The 9751-nt window shown below is 46.4% G+C and overlaps 1 long non-coding RNA gene across 1 annotated transcript; it reads right to left on the bottom strand.

Annotated features, from left to right (window-relative positions):
- Positions 1-820: 820 nt before the first annotated feature.
- On the bottom strand, positions 821-3187 carry LOC125512318. Its single transcript, XR_007285294.1, has 3 exons — positions 2989-3187; positions 1872-2779; positions 821-1781 (listed from the first exon to the last, which is right to left on the bottom strand). It is a non-coding gene; the product is annotated as an uncharacterized LOC125512318 (long non-coding RNA).
- Positions 3188-9751: the final 6564 nt, after the last annotated feature.

The raw sequence follows: 9751 nt of genomic DNA, 5'->3' as shown, positions 1-9751 counted from the left end.
TGAGGAAGCCGGGGCGGCGCGGGCGAGGAGATCCGGCCGGCGGAGCTCGCTCCGGCCGGCAATGGCGCGGCGGCGGCGGGCTGCGAAGTGCGGCGGCGGCTCGGGCTCCCAGACGGCGCGGGGTGAGAGGAGGCGGCGGCCCGGGCGCGCGGTGGGGAGGGCCCGGCGCGGGCTGAGCGGGCCGGCGGTGGTGAGAGGTGGCGGCGACACGTGGCGGTTACTGGTTGGATGCGGGCGGGGGCGGACGCGTCTGGCCGGCGGCGGACGTGTCCGGCGGCGCGGAGGAGCAGGTTAGGGTTTGGACTGTGCGAAAAATCCGGGAGGAGACACATATTTATAGGTAGAGGGAGCTAGGAGAGTCCAAATGAGGTGCGATTTTCGGCCACGCGATCGTGATCGAACGCTCTAGATGGTGGAGAAGGTTTTGGTCGGTTTTGGACCAAAATGGAGGGGTGTTGGGCTGCAACACACACGAGGCCTTTTCGGTCCCTCGGTTAACCGTTGGAGCATCAAACGAAGTCCAAATGGTACGAAACTTGACAGGCGGTCTACCGGTAGTAAACCAAGGCCGCTTGGCAAGTCTCGGTCCAATCCGGAAATGTTTAATCCCCACACACGAAAAAAGGTAGAAATGACCACCGGAGGAGAACGAAGCGCCGGAATGCAAAACGGACAACGGGGAAAAAGCTCGAATGCATGAGATGAACACGTATGCAAATGCAATGCACATGATGACATGATATGAGATGCATGACAACGACAACAACACACGGAGGCAAAGACCCGAACCCGAGAAAATAAAATAACTTAACGCCGGAAACGGCAAGAGTTGGAATACAAATTGGGTAAGTTACATCCGGGGTGTTACATTTTACCCAGCATCCTAAAATATCACCAAATGTTATAAGAGGGTTTGGACACAGAAAAATCAATGCAACTCTATTTCTCCACACAATTACTCTAACCATCACTTATATATTCATGCAACGCCTAAATATGTTGTCAAAGACAACAATGTGGGAAATGGAAGCCATATCAACATGACAAACGTACTCATTTTGCATTGCCAAATAATTACCTAAACTTCATCCTACACTCCATCCATGTCGTAACTCGTTGCTTGAGCGTAGGGCAGTCCTCACATATGAACTGAAACTGTGGAATAGAAGTAATAATCAATGAATCCATTGTGGATAAAAAATGGGACTCTGGTCCCAGACCAAATCGCAACAGTTTCAGCTTGGGATGTTGTTACTAATTGAAGTGGATTAATCTATGGTTAATAGAATTAAAATGTAGTGTTTTTCCCCATAAATGCAATAAATCTTTGAAGAAGTAATCGATGATGGAGATTCAGGATAAAAATGTAGTGGGGCTCAGCTAAAAAGTTGGGATTGCTATTAGAAAAAAAGAATATGACTAAATCAGTGCAGAATCAAGGACATAAATTATTGATCTATGAAAGTATCATCAATTAATGATTGTGCTCATTTTGGTTCACTGGAACATGGTAGAAGCTGCAACACATGACTGGAGATAATCCCAGTGTTTATACTTGCCTAGTAACATGGCTAATTTTTGTTCAGTGGGTCATGGTAGAAGCTGCAACCCATGACTGGAGATAATCCTAGTGTTATATTTGTCTAGTAACATGGCATCTCGGTAGACAATACTTGGTAGGCACCATATTGTTCTGGTCGGAGACGCCTCAAGAATTGCTTCAGAACCAAAGGATGGTGACACTAATCAATCCATTGTCGGTCCTGCTCACCAGCTGTCACCTGATACAACAGCTTCAAGTTCAGTTACAAATTAGTAAAATTTAAACTGACAAACAAAAAGTAGCTCCACCTCCTGCTTAAAACTCTTACCATTTCTATTCCAATTAGTGAAAGTACCTAACCTGCAAATAGTAATTGGCATGCATTACCAATCAACCTGGAAATGGTAAATAGCAAAGATGCTTGGATCATTGTCGGCGTGCTTAACCCTGGCTCCTCCGAATCATCTCATCCTCTGCTTTGCGTCTTCAACTTTGGCTATGGCGTCCTCTCCTCTGCGTCTCAAACTCGAACTCCGGCTATGACGTTCTCACCTTTGCAGCGTCCAGCATCACAATTGCGAAGCCCGGCTGCTTCAGGATCAACATCACACGATTCAACGGCTCCGTCGACATCGACCCTGACATTTATGTTTGCTCCACCTAGAACTGGAGGGACGAAGCAGCCGGCCACGGTGCACTTCGGTGAGGACGTGGGCTGGACGGGGTTCTTGATGGACTCGAGGGAGCCAAGCCGGTAGTAGGAGTGCAGCACGTGGAATCGCAGCACCGGGAGGGAGGCTGGCGAGGGCGTCGTCAATGGGGACGAAGATGGTGATGCCGGTGCCGCGCTCATCGGCCTGGAAGTCATCCACGATGCTGGAGGTCTCGAGCGCCATGTTGAACCCCGTGTGTCGGTGAGAACGTGGATGATGTTGTTCGCGGGGGACCGACGGCCGAACGTAGTGACCTCGAAGCCGCATGGGACGATGAGAGGAGCGGACCAGGACGGTAGAGCTGCTGCCATCGCTCACCGCCGCGAGGTTCGATCCTTGTGAAGGGAGCGCACCGGGTGGTCTGGAACAGATCGTGTATTTGATCATTGTGCTGATTTCCTTCCTCGCTGAGGACATAGGCCATCGACGACGTTGAGGGTTTCCCCGAGAACCCGCCTGTTTCCTCTCACACCGGGGCAGCCGGCGCCGGCGGCCTTCAGCTCCCCTGCCATTCATGTGGCACCTGGACATCAGCCAAGAGAAACATGAGTGAAGATCAAGGAGCCGCTTGATTGACGCACGGACCGGCAGGAAACTCGCTCGCATCAAACTCATGATGGGAAACACAGTTAAAATCTGATCTTAGCCAATTAGACTCATATGAACAATAGATCAAGAGAGAAACCCAACGACGCGGTGGAAAAGATAGATTCGACGGGCTGTGTGTCTCACCTTTGGCCTCTGGTTGCGGAGCAGCCACGGATGCTTGTTGTTTCGGCTCCGAAACGGAACATGGCGGAGCAGTGACCTTCGATTCCTCCGATCCAGGCGGCATCGCGTGGGCGTTGGTGAGCAAGAGGAGCGGAGGAGCGGTTGGTGATGGCTCCGTACGCCGGCGTGTGTGCCTCCTCTGGGACGGTAGTGGTAGGGACTTTTCATATGGGAGAAATTGACATGCAGGGATTAGCGTGATTGATGGGATTAGCGTGAGCCGGCGCGTGGAATTTTTCTCCTCCGGTAGAGCACGTTCAGTCATTCTAAATTGATACGTAAACATTTGACTCGAGATTAAATTAATCATAACCATTAGATTTTATTCAGTGGGTTTAATCTAACGGTGCTAATCAATCTGGGTACATCTGTTGTGTGGCTTTAAGAAAGAATTAGTTCGATTGTTTAATAGTAGTATAGAAGTATAGAAAGGAGCCTCTTGATTGACGCACGGACCGGCAGGAAACTCGCTCGCATCGGACTCATGATTGGAAACATAGTTAAAATCTGATCTTAGCCAATTAGACTCATATGAACAATAGATCGAGAGAGAAACCCAACGGCGCGGTGAAAAAGATAGATTCGATGGGCTGTGTGGCTCACCTTTGGCCTCTGGTTGCGGAGCGGCCATGGATGATTGTTGTTTCGGCTCTGAAACGGAACATGGCGGAGCGGTGACCTTCGATTCCTCCGATCCAGGCGGCATCGCGTGGGCGTTGGTGAGCGAGAGGAGCGGAGGAGCGGTTGGTGATGGCTCCGTACGCTGGCGTGTGTGCCTCCTCTGGGACGGTAGTGGTAGGGAGTTTTTGTATGGGAGAAATTGACATGCAGGGATTAGCGTGATTGATGGGATTAGCATGAGCCGGCGCGTGGAATTTTTCTCCTCCGGTGCAGCACGTTCAGTCATTCTAAATTGATACGTACACATTTGACTCAGGATTAAATTAATCATAACCATTAGATTTTATTCAGTGGGTTTAATCTAACGATGCTAATCAATCTGGGTGCATCTGTTGTGTGGCTTTAAGAAAGAATTAGTTTGATTGTTTAATACTAGTATAGATGACACACAGTAGCACACCATTTAATATGATACGGTATCATGATATGATACTCAACCCTCTCTTTCTTCATTTAATTCTATGCCACCTCATCAAATTTGCCAAGTTGGCATGCATGATACTACCTATGATACTCAGCCTCATGCAAGAGCCTAGATATATGCGGATTCCTAGACAAATAGAATAAATGCTAAGAAAGAGAAAGGGAGAAGGTTGAAAAAAGTACTAAGTGATGTTATAGCCAACCTTGTAGCCCACACTACTATATGAGTGACTATAAATGATGGCTATACATGACATGGCAGTTTCTTATAGCCATCAGCTGGCTATACTATTAACCATGCTCTTAGGTTGGCCATAGTGCAGAGTAACTTAGACTAGTATCATGCATATGACACTAATCTAAGTTACTACCTCCATAATGCAAAGTAATATAGTAGTAGTGTCATACTACTTGGCTTCATTTATTACCTTATAGACTCATATTCTCATGGAAAGCGCTATGTTACAGTGACATATTTTTTTCTCGAATACGCACGACTGTGTGTACCATTCATTAAAGAAGAGAGGGGAAAGAGCCCCAAATCCACGGTTACAAGCTTATTTACATGCGGAATTAATCCGGCACCATCCTAGTTTCTACAATGGACTACTCGCTTAGGCCCCACACTACATATTATGTTACTCTAAACACATCTCTCCTCATTAAATACATGCCACATAAAGCAAACTTTTCTTGGACTGCGCTATGTTACTACCTAGGAGTATGTTACTCCCACTATGAACTGTTGCACGTCCACCGCAACAAAAGTTTATCTTCATGCTACGAGCCACCGCGCACGTGTTGGCGAGGGAGAAGGCGTAAACCTTAGGCAAGTTTGGCAACATTGTGTATGGCAAAATGTGGCACTCCTAGTCCTAGAACCAAACGGCCCCGTAGTAAACAAGCTTCTCATCGTTCTGCGAGTTGTCGCGTGTTGGCAAAAGGATGAACAAAGCTCACATCAATAAAAAAGAGTGGAAGAGCATAGATTCCTGACGAACGAGAAGGAGCAAGGAACCTCGTGGTGGAGCGTCTGGACTCATAATATTTTATATTATTCAATGATATAAAATCAACCAATCATCTCCACAGTGGTCTGGAAGAGTATTAAACACGGCAGCCCAGTGTAGTTACATCATACTACATGGCTAACCCATGCTATCACCATTTTTCTTGGCCCCCGTTCGACACCTAGCTCTAGTAATCCAGCAGCCCGTATCGCTTCTCACTCCTCGTCTCTCTCAGAGTGCGGCGGGCTGGCGTTTTTGCCGTCTATTGAGGTTGGTTAACTCATCACATGTTACCGACATGCCAAGAGCATTCTAAAAAAATACTATACTCTATTGTTATGCCAAGAAGAGGAAGCTCTTTGACCGACGGACCAAACGAGATAGGCGTGCTGTGTCGTGAGTGGGTCCAGTTTCTTGTTTTGAACTCGTTAAGAACACTTGGTTTTGACTATTGATAAGATTTTATATAGGGCCTAATGTATTCTTCAAGGATGCCTTTGACTATTGATAAGATTTTATATAATTTAAAAATTATATCATTCGAAGGTCCTTTCGCGTTCCGTTTAAAAAAACGATCCTTTCAAGTATGAATTTGACTGTATGCTTTGAGCAACTTGCATGTCCTATACTGCTCCTGTTTGGATACTCTAACTTAGCTAGAGGTTAGACTAACTCATGACTAACCCTGAACTAACTGTAGCCAAAGAGATGTTTGGGTGACAGGGTTAGATTGACAATAAATGCACTTGATGGAGAGAGAAAAGTGATTTTCCAGTGGGCCCAATGAGAACTATCTCCAATTAGCACCTCTTGGGTGGGATAGTTTTTTTGGTGGGTTTGGTGCAACTTGCTCCAATTTAACCCCCATGCTTGGATACTTAAGTGCTATTTGAGCCAAAACTAGCTCAAACTAACTCTAACCCATGGATCCAAACAGGGCCAAAGTTAGTCTCAGAAAACGCATTAAGCCCTATATACATGGACAGACGGAGTACATGATACTAGCAAATGCTCACCATTAGTAGTAGTTCATTGGTTGGTTTCAATTTTTTATTCAGCTGATGTGTTGCTACCGCCAATATTCACGTGTGGTTGTTTCTAGAGTAAAAAAAGGAGGTACTAGTACTTACTGTGGGAAAGGTGAAGTGATGGTTGCTTCGCCTGACCAACTTATTACTCTGGGAATATAGGAGTACCAGTGGATTCAAGGAACAGCTAAATGATGGTTGCTTCGTCCGAGCAACTTACTGTGGCGAAGGTGGGGCTCTGTGATTTGACTGCTCACTAGTCATTACTACTACGGCGCAATGACTGGGATGAATCTTTCCCTGCAGTTGTGCACTCAATATTGCTGCATGGCAGGTGGAGCCGGATGAAGGATGTCCCACATGTTGGCGAAACGAATTTGAATTGTTTCTAGCATGGCTATCAATCCTTCAGGATTTGTTTATATGTACGCATAATTTTAATGAAATTGTACTGTGATGCTATGAAGGTTTCAACTTTGGTTCCCACAGGAGAAAAAAAGGTTTCAACTTAGGATTCATGTGTCCTCTTGCCTCAATATTATCTCGTTACAACATTCCATCAAATACAAATGAAACTACCATGGCTGCTAATGCATCTCAATGGTTCGCAGAGCAGTGCCAATATTCACATCACAACTGAAGACAAAGTTGTGAGAAGGTGTACAAATAAAGAAAAAAATATATAATTGGTCGATGTTGTCTGTAGGCATGGCTCCATTTCCTGGACACAGTGTTCATTGCTTGGCAGCTAGTTTCACCCAGCTCTGTAGCCAAAAAAGGTGTATGGAGGACACCACAATTCGATCATTTTGTGCAGCTCCACTAAAATCGAGTGGACCATCCCTGTTTGAAAAGATATCCACTCAGTGTGATTACAACAACAATGGAACTAGATGATGAAACATAACACACACAAATAGAAGCCGATCACCTCTATGATCTCTCTTTAGGACTAACTACTTGTTGGAGTAGATTAGGCACGGAGTTGGATGAGGAGGATAGCAAAACCAATCTCCCTTTCTGCAGTCCCACAGAAATGTAAAAACGTTTCCTGTGTGACATTTTGGCAAACTACACAAAACACTCCTAAGAAGAAAGTGATTTGTGCAGTTCACCAAAAGGTCACAATAGAAACGAGGTGAAAATGGATAGCCCTGTTTGCAAAAGGAGGTAGAAAGGAAACAATTACTGCCCAATAACACGACTTGAAAGAAGACACATACGCCGATAAAAAGAAACATATTCCATGTAATAAGGGAAAGATAGCAGCATGGTGGTTTACCAAAAATGGTTTGAGGATGAGATTGCAAGATGGAAAGTATGCCGGCCGAGATACATTTTAATAAAACAACTAAAGAAGATCCACATGCAGCAACACGGGAAGATGGGCAGTGGAGCAAGGCTAGAGGAAGCTGTACCTAAGGGTCGTCGGGATGTTACTAGGAGGGCGCTGGCGGCCGGGATCTGCCCATACTGCGGCAGCGAGCAAATGGCTAAGGCCCTACCACGCCGGAGCTTGGTTAGAGAGAAGGACGGGTACTGCGGATTAGGACGTGCTGCCTCAACACCGTCGAACGGAGAAATGATGCACATCCTCCCTTTCCGCCGGTGGATGGGATGCGGCCGGATCACTGACCAATGGTGAGAGAGAGAGGCCACCACCGCCTTGTGTGAGATGGTGTGATGAGAGACAAACCCCGGGAGGCAGGCTCCATTCTATATAGTGGAGCGGATTTTTCAATTTTCCCCACGGCAATCATTTTATATTCTGTGTGTGCCATTGAGGAATATATAACTTTATTTAATACTAACGCGTCAAGTCGAACTTTGTTCCGTCTAGGCGTGGTACCCGACCCTCCTTTGAGTAAACAACCGCTGCACGCGTCAAATTATCACGTGGGCTGCCTTTTCATACAGGAACGAACTCTACCGTGTACCCATGCGGTTGTGGCCGGGAACGAGACGTGAGTACGTGCGTCCTGCGTGCACCTCTTCTTTAGGTGCAGGTACGTACGTGGGTGGGTGTGAGAGAGATGGTTTGTGCGAAACGGAGGAAATGTGTCGATGATATCTCAAACAAAAAAACGTAACATATGTAATGTGTGTGAAACGGAGTCATGGACGTGAGATATCGATAGAATCGAAAACAGGGATGAAGTGTGTGGCTGCGCGATCAATAAAGCGTGCCATCGAATTTGTGTTTGCCGACGTCAAAGATACATGGCGTCTGGCCTACTGGAATTTGAGAGGGCAGAGGTGCAGTTTTTCTCTGTGGCATGGATACCTACCTACAATGTTCGACTATCAGTGTGTGTGGGGGGGTAGAGACCGACCGACTAGTATATGTGTGGGGAAGGAGGGGGGCCTAGCTATGTATTGAGGGAGATCGATCGACATCCATGGATATGTGTAGCAGAGGAATAAGGTTGGGAGAAAGACAAAGGTAGAGCGTCTGAGGGTTGGTGGTGGAGTGGCGTCTCACAAATGGTGGGAGAGGCCTGCAAGACAAACAGAGGGTACAAGTGCAATATCAATAAGAGAGGGCGGGGGATGTCTGTCTGTCTATGCACGTGCGTGTGAGAGACGGGTTGGGAGGTATGCAAGGATGATGAGGGGAGATGATATGGTTGTGGTAAGCATACGTAACTACATAGGAAGATCAACCGTCGTGTGTCCGAGAAAGGGAGAGACATAACTAGTGAGGTAAGTCTATCAGTGCGTGGGGAAAACGAATTATAGTTGACTTGGCTATATGTAGGGAGATCGGTACGTATAAATGCATGCATGTGTTAGAAGCAAATAAGGTCCGAAGAGACAGACAGGGGGAGAGGGGTGCAGTTAGGAGGTGGTGCGAGAGGCCTACCATGTTGAGGGGGGAGGAGTGTGCGAGTATGAGATCGATGAAAAGAGGGGTGGGAGTGTGCACCTGCATGGAACCGTATTGGACATAGGGGGCATGGACGGTGAGAACAGAAGAGGGGAAGTATGTGTTTGTGGTAGGCACACTTGGCTAGAGAGTTATATCGACCGATGTGTGCCAGAAAGAAGGAGCCGGGGGCCTACACACACCGCGGGTGAACGACCTAAAGATAAATAAAGAACGTGCGTGATGGAGGGGACGCTGAGGGAGGGTGAGAGGGGGCGGGTGTGTGCATGCACGATAGAAAGTTAGCGCTAGTTAGCTACAAAGAGAAGAGGATCATGAAGGTGTAAAAGATGAACAAAGATCATAATTCATTATAAAAAAGTGGACACAGATACTAGAAGAAGATATCATAATGTAGGACATTGAGTATAATTTGGGCTAATGTGTGGCTTTTGCAGCTTAGGGCTAAATACTTGTCATAATGTAGGGGGCGGGGCACGATACTTTGTGTGATAAACACGGTGTACGTATGGAACTTGGAACATGGTTTAGATTTTGAATATATAGTCAGTACATCAAATTTACTATTATTTGGAATCGACATCAAGTGTATTCAAAAAATTGAATTCGAGTTCATATAGTACACATAGTTCATATCTATCTCAATAGTAATCATGTGGTGTGTTGTTAAGGTAATACACGAATGATGGTTGAAG

This window comes from Triticum urartu, chromosome 6 (assembly GCF_003073215.2).
Source record: "Triticum urartu cultivar G1812 chromosome 6, Tu2.1, whole genome shotgun sequence".
Lineage (NCBI taxonomy): Eukaryota > Viridiplantae > Streptophyta > Magnoliopsida > Poales > Poaceae > Triticum > Triticum urartu.
This window is presented reverse-complemented; position numbering and strand designations above follow the sequence as displayed.